Raw genomic sequence first — 10,153 nt, 5'->3', positions numbered from 1 at the left:
AGAAAGTGTCTTTGAGGAAGTAATTGCTGAAAACTTCCCAAATCTGGGAAAGGAAAATAGTGTCTCAGGCCATGGAGGTTCACAGATCTCCCAACACAAGGGACCCAAGGAGGACAACACCAAGATGTATAATAATTAAAATGTCAAAGATCAAGGATAAGGACAGACTATTAAAAGCAGGCAGAGAGAGAAATAAGATTATATGCAAAGGAAAACCCATCAGACTATCATCAGACTTCTCAGCAGAAACCTTAAAGGCCAGAGGGAGTGGCACGATATATTCAATGCTATGAAGCAGAAGGGCCTCGAACCAAGAATACTTTATCCAGCAAGATTATCATTTAAATTTGAAGGAGGGATTAAACAATTTCCTGATAAGCAAAAGCTGACAGAATTTACCTCCCACAAACCATCTCTACAGTGTATTTTGGAGGGGCTTCTATAGATGGAAGTGTTCCTAAGGTTTAACTAGATGTCATCAAAGGTAATAAACAGGGATAGACAAACAATAAAGCATAGGATACCTAATATATAAAAAATAGAGGAGGGAAAAAAGGAAGGGAAAAAGAAAAGAACCTTTAGGTTGTGTTTGTAATAGCATACTGAGTGAGTTAAGTTAGACTCTTAGATAGTAAGGAAGTAACCCTTGAACCTTTGGTAACCATGAATTTAAAGTCTGCAATGGCAATAAGTACATACTTATCGATAATCACCCTAAATGTAAATGGTCTGAATGCACCAATCAAAAGACACAGAGTCATTGAATGGATAAAAAAGCAAGACCCATCTATATACTGCCTATAAGAGACTCATTTCAAACCCAAAGACATACAAAGAACAAAAGTGCAGGGATGGAAAAAGATATTTCATGCAACTAATAGGGAGAAAAAGGCAGGTGATGCAGTACTTGTATCATACAAAATAGACTTCAAAACAAAGAAAGTAACAAGAGACAAAGACAGACATTACATAATGATAAAGGAGTCAATTCAACAAGAGAGTATAACCATTACAAATATCTATGCACCAAACACAGGGTCACCTACATATGTGAACAAAATACTAACAGAATTAAATGGAGAAATAGAATGCAATGCATTCATTCTAGGACACCTCAACACTCAACTCACTCCAAAGGACAGATGAACCCAACAGAAAATAAGTAAGGAGACAGAGGCATTGAACAACACATTAGAACACATGGACATAACAGACATCTACAGAACTCTCCACCCAAAAGCAGCAGGATACACATTCTTCTCAAGTGCACATGGAACTTTTTCCAGAATAGACCACATACTAGGCCACAAAAAGAGCCTCAGTAAATTCAAAAAGGTGGAAATTGTGTCAACCAACTTCTCAGATCACAAAGCTATGAAACTAGAATTAAATTCTACAAAGAAAACAAAAAGGCTCACAAACACATGGAGGCTTAACAAAATGCTCCTAAATAATCAATGGATCAATGATCAAATTAAAACAGATATCAAGCAATATATTGAGACAAATGAAAACAACACCACAATGCCCCAACTTGTGTGGGACACAGTAAAGGCTGTTCTAACAGGAAAGTACATAGCAATCCAGGCATATTTAAAGAAGAAGAACAATCCCAAATGAATAGTCTAAATACACAAATACTGGAATTGGAAAAAGAAGAAAAAAATGAGGCCCAAAGTCAGCAGAAAGAGAGACATAATAAAGATCAGAGAAAAAAACAATAAAACTGAGAAGAATAAAACAATAGAAAAAATTAATGAAACCAAAAGCTGATTCTTTGAGACAAAATAGATAAGCCTCTAACAAGACATATTAAGAGGAAAAGAGATTCAACACACACCAACAAAATCAGAAACAAAAAAGGAAAAATCATGATGGACACTACAGAAATACAAAGAATTATTAGAGAATACTATGAAAATCTATATGCTAACATACTGGATAACCTAGAATAAATGGACAACTTTCTAGAAAAACACAACCTTCCAGACTGTTCAAGGAAGAAACAGAAAATCTAAACAGACCAATTGCCAAAAATGAAATTGAATCAGTAATCAAAAACTACCCATAAACAAAACCCGTGGACTAGAATGATTCACAGCTGCATTTTATTAGACATATAGAGAAGACATGATACCCATTTCCCTTAAAGTTTTCCAAAAAATAGAAGAGAAGGGAATACTTCCAAACTCTTTCTATGAAGCCAGCATCACTCTAATACCAAAACCAGGCAAAGACACCACAAAAAAAGAAAACTATAGTCCAATATCCCTGATGAGCATAGATGCAAAAATACTCAACAAAATATTAGCAAACTGAATTAAAAAATACATCAAAAAGATCATCCATCATGATCAAGTAGTATTTATTCCAGCATTTGAAAATCTTTCAACATCATTAACCACATCAACAAAAAGGACAAAAACCACATGATCATCTCCATAGATACTGAAAAAGCATTTGACAAAATTCAACATCCATTCATAATAAAAACTCTCAACAAAATGGGTATAGAGGGCAAGTACTCCAACAAAATAAAGGCCATATCTGGAAAACCCACAGCCAACATCATACTTAACAATGAGAAACTGAAAGCTTTTCCCCTAAGATCATGAAGAAGACAAGGATGCCCACTCTCCCCGCTTTTATTCAACTAGTACTGGAGGTCCTAGCCACAGCAATCAGACAACACAAAGAAATAAAAGGCATCCAGATTGGTAAGGAAGAAGTCAAACTGTCACTGTTTGCAGATGACATGATATTGTACATAAAAAACCCTAAAGTATCCACTCCAGGACTACTAGAACTAATATCTGAATTCAGCAAAGATGTGGGATACAAAATTAATACACAAAAATCTGCTGCATTCCTTTACACTAACAATGAACAAGCAGAAAGAGAAATGAGGAAAACAATTCCATTCACAATTGCATCAAAAAGAATAAAATACCTAGGAATAAACCTAACCAAAGAAGTGAAAGACCTATACTCTGAAAACTACAAGATACTCATGAGAGACATAAGAGAAGATATCAATAAAAGGAAACACATCCTGTGCTCATGGATAGGAAAAATTAATATTGTCAAAATGGCCATCCTGCCCAAAACAATCTACAGATTCAATGCAATCCCTATCAAATTACCAACAGCATTCTTTAACGACCTGGAACTAATAGTTCAAAAATTCGGAACCACCAAAGACCCCAAATAGCCAAAGCAATCCTGAAAAGGAAGAATAAAGCAGGGGGGATTATGCTCCCCAATTTCAAGCTCTACTACAAAACCACAGTAATCAAGACAATTTGGTACTGGCACAAGAAGAGACCCACAGACCAGTGGAACAGAATAGACAGTCCAAATATTAACCCAAGCATATGTGGTCAATTAAAATACAATAAAGTAGCCATGGATATACAATAGGGAAATGACAGCCTCTTCAACAGCTGGTGTTGGTAAAATGGGACAGCTACATGTAAGAGAATGAAACTGGTTTACTGTCTAACCCCATACACAAAAGTAAACTCAAAATCGATCCAAGACCTGAATCTAAGTCATGAAACCATTAAACTCTTAGAAGAGAATATAGGCAAAATTGTCTTGAATATAAACACGAGCAACTTCTTCATGAACATATCTCCCCGGACAAGGGAAACAAAAGCAAAAATGAGCAAGAAGGACTATATCAAGCTGAAAAGCTTCTGTACAGCAAAGGATACCATCAATTAGAACAAAAAGGCATCCTACAGTATAGGAGAATATATTCATAAATGACATATCCGATAAGGGGTTGACATTCAAAATTTACAAAAAGCTCACGCACCTCAACAAACAAAAAGCAAATAACCAAATTAAAAAATGGGCAGAGGATCTGAACAGCCACTTCTCCAAAGAAGAAATTCAGATGGCCAACAGGCACATGAAAAAATGTTCCACATCACTAATCATCAGAGAAATGCCAATTAAAACCACAATGAGATATCACTTCACACCAGTTAGGATGGCCACCATCCAAAAGACAAACAACAACAAATGTTGATGAGTATGTGGAGAAAGGGGAACCCTCCTACACTGGTGGTGGGAATGCAAATTAGTTCAACCTTTGTGGAGAGCAGTATGGAAGTTCCTCAAAAAACTAAAAATAGAAATACCATTTGACCCAGGAATTCACTAGGAATTTACCCTAAGAATGCAGGAGAACAGTTTGAAAAAGATATATGCACCCCTATGTTTATTGCAACACTATTTACAGTAGTCAAGAAATGGAAATAACATAAGTGTTCATCAGGAGATGAGAGGATAAGGAGGATGTGATGTGAATACACAATGGAATATTATTCAGCCATAATAAGAAAACAAATCCTACCATTTTCAACATGGATTGAGCTAGAGGGTATTATGCTCATTGAAATAAGCCAGGTGGAGACAAGTATCAAATGATTTCACTCATCTGTGGAGTATAAGAACAAAGAAAAAACTGAAGGAACAAAACAGCAGCAGACTCACAGACCCCAAGAATGGACTAACAGTTACCAAAGGGGAAGGGATAGGGGAGGGTGGTTGGGAAGGGAGGGAGAAGGGGAAAACAGGGCATTACGATTAGCACACATAATGTAGAAGGGGGGTGCACGGGAAGGCAGTAAAGCACAGAGAAGACAAGTAATGATTCTATGGCATCTTACTACGTTGATGGACAGTGACTGTAATGGGGTATGTGGTGGTGAGACAGAGACCATAGGTGTAGTCAGAGTAGGGTGAGGGCCTCTGGGGAAAAGCAGAGTGGAATATTTACAGTCAGAGCAATGTAACAATGGGCAAAGAAGTTCCTATTGAAAGTCTGTGCTAAGTATTATGCAAAGTCAAGGTCACACTAATTCTCTAGGGTAAAGATATAGACCTCTTCAGTGAGATCAGCTAAAGGTCAAAAGGTCAGAGGCTACTTGGCCTGGGATATTTGAGTGTTCTGCAAGGGTATCAGCATAACCCGCGACTCTGCTGTCAGTCCCAGCAATCAGACTTTGACCCAGCCCACCTTGAGGACAGGCCAGGTGATGGAAGTCCACACCCCTAAGTTTTTTTCATGTTCTTGAAAAATCCTCAACTGCCTATAAAACCCCCTAGACAATGCACCACTATGGGCTCTCCTGTCCCCTCCTGGTGTGAGCCAGGAGCTCTATTCTCTCACTTTATTTATAAATAAAAGCCTGTACCTTGCTCTCCTACCTTGAGTGTTTGTGATGCTCATTCTTCGGCTTCGTGAACAAGAACCCTGGCATGATCTTTGGGGGCTCATCTGGGATAACTTCGGAGGTGAGTATCGGCATCCAAGCCTGCCTTTTCTTTTACTGTCCTTATAGAAAGAAGCCATCTATGGCACACAAAATTGGGCACTTGTTAGCCACTTAAATGGGACTAGCCTGCTGCCGATCTCAAAGTCTCGAGCCACAGGTTCCCCTGCGTCTCCCTCAGTGGATCCCCCATCTCCCTTGGGAGCTGGGAAAGTCAGCTGAGTGGAGGCCAGGATTCCCTTTCAGAGGCATGTCCTCGGATGCGAGGGACTGAGGAAAGCTGTGGGCACCTGCGAGAGTCTAGGCTGAGGCTACACTTCAGCAGGTTCTCAAAGGCCCGCATGTCTGGAATCAGACCCCGACAGCCCAACTGGGTATCCATGAGGAGCATCTCTCTTCCTCTGTCTCTGACTTCCAGCCTGCTTCTTCAGGCCACCCTGGCCTCTGTGAGGCAGAGGGCGTCCCTAACTCCCTTCTAACTTCATCAATTTCATGGAACCCGATGCTCACCACCACAAGGTAGGAAACCTATGCTCCTCTCTTATTCCTAACTAAATGCCGTGCTTTTTATCTCATAAAAATGTGTCTGGGCACCCATTAGCCACTTAAAAGATGACTAGCTACCAGTCTTAAGTCTTGGGTGAAAGGTTTCCTGGTATCTGCCCCTCCTTGATCCCCCGCCTCCGGTTGGACGGGAATGTAGGGGAGTGGCTGAGCCGATTTCCTACTTTCCCAATCTGCAGATTCCCAGGGCAGACCGGACTAGTAGACAGTGGTCCTTGGATCTCGGCTCCAGCCGATGGATCCATGGCGCTGAGTGAACCTCCGGCTAGGCTGCTGCCTGTGCAAGAGTCGCAGATGACCCCCAACCTCTTGTCTCAGTGATCAGATTTGTTATAGTGGGTAACTGGTGAGATAATTTCCAGGCAGTGGCAGAAACTGGTGTTTGAGAGCATAGCACCCCTCCCCCCCATAAATGTCCGTGGCAGCCCCTGAATTTTATTTCTGGCCTTAGCAAAAAGTTCCCTTGCTCCCCATTCAAAGCAGTCCTCTAAGGCCTGCACCACTTTCTCCTGTGTAATGTAAATTATGTCTGGAAAGTAATCAAGCTGAAACTTGAGACCAACATGTAAATAGCTCTACTCTGTTGATATCCTTTCCTTAGAGGCAGTCATCCTGGGGCTAGGCATTTCCTTTTCTGCAGCCCTAGAAAAGCAAAACAGGCTTGTGACTTAGATCAGGGCTCTGGCAGCAAGAAGTGACACAGTCCCTGCACTTACCAGACAGGCAGGGGGCTCTCAAGGAATGACTAAAGCTCGTGCAGAGAAAACTAGGAAAACTCCCAAAAGGCATAAAGTAGGAGCACACTGGTAACGTCCCACTAAACCCAGAGCTCTGAGGCGACTCTTGCTTAGTGGGAAGGCAAGAGGGGAATCAAAGCAAGGTGCAGGCCATGCTGGTAAGGAGTGGTTAAATCCAGTAAGCCTGGCAGAGGGGGTGATTGACCACTGTCACCTAAGCTCCAAGGTGAGGGGATGCCCTCACAGAGAAAGAGTCTGTTCACGTGCTGGACACCTGTCTTTCTCTCTCTCTCTTTCAGATGGGAGCAGCCTCTTCAAGGTTAAAGCCAGACACACCTCTGGCATGCATTCTGAGGAAATGGGAGCAATTTTGATCTCCAGATCCTAAAAAGAAGAAATGTCTATCTTCTGCACACAAGCCTAGCCTCAATACAAACTCTCTAATGGAGAGGCTTGGCCCCTGAAAGAAGTATGCAATATAATAAGGTTATGCAGCTAAATTTATTTTAATGCAAGGAAGGAACATAGTCAAAAGTCACATGAACTACTACAATATGAAACTAGTTCTGTAAATTATTCCACTTATTGGGTTCATTATCTTCAAAAATTGGGAGGTTTTTACACTAGACTCTCTGAAACAGAAGAAATTTATCTTCTGCAATACAGCCTAACTTTAAATGACTGAAGCTAGAATTGTACTTGCATTTTATTTCCAGCTACCTGGAGACACAAAGTCCCTATCAGTTCAGAGCCTTCATGGGCCCTGTTATTCTGGGCCCATCTAAACCTTAACCCAGTTATATAAACTGCTCGCTCTTAGAGTGTATTCTTGAAAACTGAGATACTTTTAGTCAAATAAGCTAAAAGGAAAGGCAATTGGATATCCGTAACTCAAATCTCTGTATCAGTTTATCTGTCTGTGTATATGTTCTTTTATGAAAAACATTGCCAACTGTAGTCATTATGTCTCAATCTGTATGTTTGTGTGTCTAAGCATGTAAATGAAAGATTTTTCTACCTCCGGATGGTATTAATAAAATTGATTTAAAGACAAGCACTTGTGAAAATTGGGCATTCTAAAACTTTCAGAAAATTCTAATAGAAAATATTAAGCATTAATGCTAATTTAAGTTGAACTGAAACAGACATGTCCTTATGGTTATCAGCTGCCTAAGTTTACCTAAAGTCATTTAAGTTAATGTTATCTGCTAAATCTTTCAAGAATAAAATACTTAGAGGCTTGACTTTGTCTAATATTCAATAAAGGTTTTGTTAATAATAATTGTGTGTTACAGTGTGTATACCTACCTACATACAGCCTGAGAAATCTTTGTGGTAACCTAAAACCTTAAAGTTTTGCTAAGTTAAGAATATATACTTTGTACTTAGTGAGAGATTATGCTGTAAAGCTCATGGTTACAGAAATTATAAAATGTTTATACATCTGTCAGTCTAAAGAATGCTAGTGTAACAGTTTACAATAGCCTGCTTCTCAGTGTTCACTAAAAATTAAGGTACCTAATGGTTTTAAGTTCTAATTAAAACTACTTAAAGTAATAAGGAAAACATTTCTGCATACTAAAGAATGTCTTTCGATGAAAGAAAGTAACTTTGTTCTAAAGTACAGCTGTTTATTTAGACGGAGAACTCTAAATGTAAGAAGGTTGTAGAAAGTTTGTGGAAGAATTTAATATGGTCATGCTATATAAAATTAAAGCAAATGAGTCTTGGTATCAAGTACACAGCAAAATTAGAATTTTGTTTTCAGTTAAAAAGACAAAGTTTTCTTAACTGTTAGTCTGCTCTTAATATTGAAAGATTGCAAAGGGTTCTCCAATTGTTTTATCAAAGCAGTTTCTCATGCTTAAGGTCTCAGTGAGTTGTCAGAGTATTTAAGAAAATGAGATCTTAATATTAAAAGGACTAAAAGCTAAACTTTGCTAAAAACTGTGTAACCTTCTTTATTTGCCTTTGAGGTATTTTGTTGTCATTCTGGTTAAATGGATAAGTATTGCTGCATGGCAACCTATAATCCTATTTAAGCAAGTGCCAAAGAAACTTTCTTCTGACAACTTTCCAAAATCAAATTCAAAAAGGCACTTTTACCTCTATTTAACTCTGATATGTTCCAGAGGGCCCCTGGAACATGTCAGAGGAATTTTTTCTCACTGGAGAAAGTATTTGGCTAATTTGGCTTATTTATCTGATATATGATTACCTGCTTAATTACCTGGAAAGCACTGTCAAAGAGAATGATGCTAAACTTTGTTACTGAATGTTTTGTGTTATAGAAATATCCAAATTTCCTTATGTCAACTGTCTTACAGTAAGCTCTCATCAGATCTTTAACCATTGTCATTTGTAAGTCTTTTGTCATTTATAGTCACTGTTTTATTACTCCGAAACTAGTTGAAAGGAAAGGAGCGACACACAACAGCAATTTACCGGAGAGTTCCGCTTTATTAGGGAAAGGTGCTGGGATATATAGGATGGGGCATAGGGTGATTGTGGTGTTACTTCTACGGGGCTGGTGGCTGTTGGCTAGGTGCTGGGATTGGGAGGGGGGCGAGAGGTGATTGGGCTTCAGGTGGCGCCGGCGGGAACCGAGGACCCCGAAAAGAAGCCGGAAGTTCGCCATCTTACTGGTGGGGACCCTTCATTCCCCCCTTTCTCCTCTATGGGTTTGTGGGCGTTGCTTTCTTTCTGACTGCTTCCTGCTGAACAGGGGCGGAGAAGGGAGTGAGGGTTTGAGGATTGGGAGGAAAGGGTTGACAGGACTCCCCACAGTAAGGATGAGTAGATATGGACTTCTTCAGGTTGGAAATCAATGAAGGTTCCCTGTAACCATAGGTTGAGGACCTGTTGATTCCAATGGTGCCAAGAGGATATGGGTGTCAGGAGCCAGGCGTCTGCGGCCATTGTTTCCAGGAACAGTTTCCAGCGGAGAGAGGGGTCCATCTCAGCATGTGGTGAGGAGGTCACGTGAGGGTGAGGGGTCTTCCGTGGCCAGAAGCTGGTAGTTCCTGAGTAAAAGCTGGTTGAAAGCTTGATTAGAGATTTTCCCGACTTGGGATTTGATGAACTTTATTATACAGGGTAAGAAGAGACAGACAAGAAGAATGACTATTATGGGGCCTGCAATGGGCCAGAGCCAGGTGAGGAGGGGGTTTGTTAGTATTGACGAGAATGGGTTGGAATTGGAAGCAGAGTGGAGGCTGGAGGCAAGGTCAGTGAGTTTGGTGATGTCAGTTTCTACAATGCCGGATTCGTTGATGTAATAGCAGCACTCTTCCTGGAGGAAGACGCAGGTGCCACCCTTCTCGGCTGTAAGCAGATCTAGGGCCCGCCGGTTTTGAAGGGTGACTTTAGCTAGCGAAGTGACTTGTCTTTGGAGAGAGGCTAGGGAATCGGCAGTGGATGCCAGGGCTCCCTCAAGTTTGGCGTCGAGATCTCTAACTGCCCATAGAGAGTGACCCAAGGCTCCTCCTGAAAACCCCACCCCAATGGCTGAGGTGATTAAAGAGATACCGACCATGATGGGAAGGAAAGCAGCCCTTTTTGTGCGCG

This window comes from Manis javanica, chromosome 2 (genome assembly GCF_040802235.1).
Source record: "Manis javanica isolate MJ-LG chromosome 2, MJ_LKY, whole genome shotgun sequence".
NCBI lineage: Eukaryota > Metazoa > Chordata > Mammalia > Pholidota > Manidae > Manis > Manis javanica.
Note: the sequence above shows the minus strand (reverse complement) of the source record.